The sequence below is a fragment of the Mus pahari genome, chromosome 1, assembly GCF_900095145.1.
Source record: "Mus pahari chromosome 1, PAHARI_EIJ_v1.1, whole genome shotgun sequence".
In the NCBI taxonomy this organism is placed as follows: Eukaryota; Metazoa; Chordata; class Mammalia; order Rodentia; family Muridae; genus Mus; species Mus pahari.
In genome coordinates this window covers 85,859,124-85,861,835 of record NC_034590.1, presented here as the reverse complement: position 1 = coordinate 85,861,835, position 2,712 = coordinate 85,859,124, and positions in this window count along the sequence as shown.

The following is a 2,712-nucleotide window of genomic DNA, read 5'->3' as shown; positions in this document are numbered from 1 at the left end:
AACAAGATCTGACGCCCTCTTCTGGTGTGTCTGAAGACAGCTACAGTGTACTTACATATAATAAATAAATAAATCTTTAAAAAAAAAAAAAAAAAAAAAAAAGAATAAGTCAGATGTAGTGTCACCTGTATGCCCTTAATTAACACTCAAAGGCAAGTGGCAGGAGGATCCTTGAATTCTAGGACGGTCAAAGATAACCTGTCTACAAAATACAAAACACCACAGAAAAACAAAAGGAATTGGAGCTGACAGAGTCACAGGCACTGTTAGGTCCTCCAGTGTGTCTTACTGGCTTGTTGATCTTTTTCCAGAATAACCTGCAGGCCACGGGTACGTCTAAAGGTGGTAGGACCTTAGCAGGAAGGTGTGACCTTGGAGCGAGAGGCTGACCCTGAACTGAGACCTGCACTGTCTCAGTGGTGACAGAGCAGCAAGAGACATCCCTGTGTAGTAGAAATTCATTTCCCCATTTGAAAGGTGACCCAACTTTGCTTTTTTTTTTTTTTTTTTAAGATTTATGTGAGTACACTGTCTCTGTCTTCAGATACACCAGAAGAGAGCATCAGACCCCACTACAGATGGTTGTGAACTCAGGACCTCTGGAAGAATGGTCGGTGTTTTTAACTGCTGAGTCATCTTTCCGGCCCCCAACTTTTGTTTTCAAGTAAGGTCGTCACACTGGACATTTCTGCTTCTTCCATTCACCCAGGTGTTAAATATCGGCTTTTAGCTACTACAAATGACATGAATTTTAGTCATTAAGGGGCAGTCATTTGATGCAAGGAAACGCCCTGTTAGGAGTGAACCTCTGGGTGCAAACATGGGACAAGGACAGTTCTGGATGAAGTCACTAGTATGGAAAATCATAACCTTTCCACTGTGTCCAATTGCTCAAAAGCCATTTGTATTCTTTGAGTTTTTTTTATCTCTTGCAGTGTGTGCTCAGTTGCCATTGCACACATGCAAGTTCAGAGGACGATTCAGAGCGGTTGGCTCTTGACTCCTAACACGTGGGTACTGGAGGGCAAACTCAGGTCATCAGGGGTAGACTGACAGTCAGGGCTTTTACCCATTGGGCCATCTCACTGGTCCAATTTCCCGAGCTTTTAAAAACTGGGTACAAGATGGCTTAGCAAGTCCTTTGTTTCCCTTTCATGCTATTCCTTGACATTCATTCATTTATGTCAGATAGGCAATGTGGTGTAGGGTTACAGGCTGCAGGGCCTCATGGACCAATACTCCAGAACCTAGTCTACCTCTTGAGTTTTGTTAGTTTAGTGGTTAGACATGGATTGATTAAAACTGAAAATCTTATAAATAACCCTGCATGTTTAATAGTGAATCGGTGGAAATGCTTTAAAATCTCACTGATCTTCCATTCTTTCGTGGTCCTGAGGATGGAGCCTTACATATGCTAGAGAAGCACCATCCCATTCTGTGCAGCTTCCTATGAGCTCAGGGCAATCAGCTCGGTCTCCCTGGCACTAGGATGTCTGGCCAGCACCCTTATGGTTCTGCTCTTAAATGGTGTTTTGCTTCCTGGTATGTTTGTTTGTCTACCACTTGTGTGCCTGGTGCCTGTGGAGGTGAGAAGGGCACGTTGGATTCCTTGGAACTGGAATTAGTTGTAAGTTGTCATGTAGTTGAACCTGGATCCTCTGGAAGGACAGCCAGTGCTCTGAATCAGAGCCATCGCTCTAGCTCTTTTATTTTAGAATAGAATTTATTCAGGACGTGGGGAGGGGAGTTGAGAAGCTGAGAGGGTAGTAAGTAGAGACAGAAAGACAGAGACAGAGAGAGAGAGAGAGGGGAGGGAGGGAGGGGCAGAAGAGGCTGGCCATGAGCACATGAAGAGGGGGGAGGTAATGTGGAGGGAAGGGGGAAGGGACTAGAGGACAGAGAGGGAGCAGGAAGACAAGAGCAAGAGCCTTTCATCTATTCTTTTGTTTTTGGAGACAGGGTTTCTCTGTGTAGCCCTGGCTGTCCTGTAACTCACTTTGTAGACCAGGCTGGCCTCAAACACAGAAATCCACCTGCCTAGGCCTCCCGAGTGCTGGGATTAAAGGCGTGCGCCACCACGCCCGGCCCTCTCATCTATTCTTAAACATAGAATTAGTTTTTAGTTTCTATGTAAATTAACTGTAATGTGCAGTCCCAGAGGCTGGATTTGAAAATCAGTGTTTACACTAAAACCAAACTTCTTTAAGGTACTTTACACACACTGTTGATCATCCAGAGAATACTTACACAGGCAGTACCTATTTGTAGAGTGTGAGGAATTAAAAAACAATGAAAAGGCCCTTTGGGTGAAAATGCAAAACGTAGTCTGTGAATCAGAAACCAACTGCTCTGTGCCCCCATTTCAACTTTGAAAGGAGCAGCTTTACGAAGCCCAGCTCAGCAGGCACACACTGCACCCTGATACATAACAGATCAGCTCTAATACAGGCTGCATTCTCATCTTTAAGCCGATTACAAACTGGACAATTATTCAAAGCTCCATCCACCAACCCACAATGCACCCATGTTCACTGCTGTACAAACCAAGGAGAAGAGATGAGCCCGCCCCACTCGGGCGGCCGCAGTCACCCGGTGATGGTTCCTGTCAGCCGTCAGTCTAGGGAGATGGTGAGATGGGCACGGTTTCCTACTTCCTACTCGGCAGGCCTTCCCCATTTACAGACACTGAGGATAAAGGCATCACAATCAAAC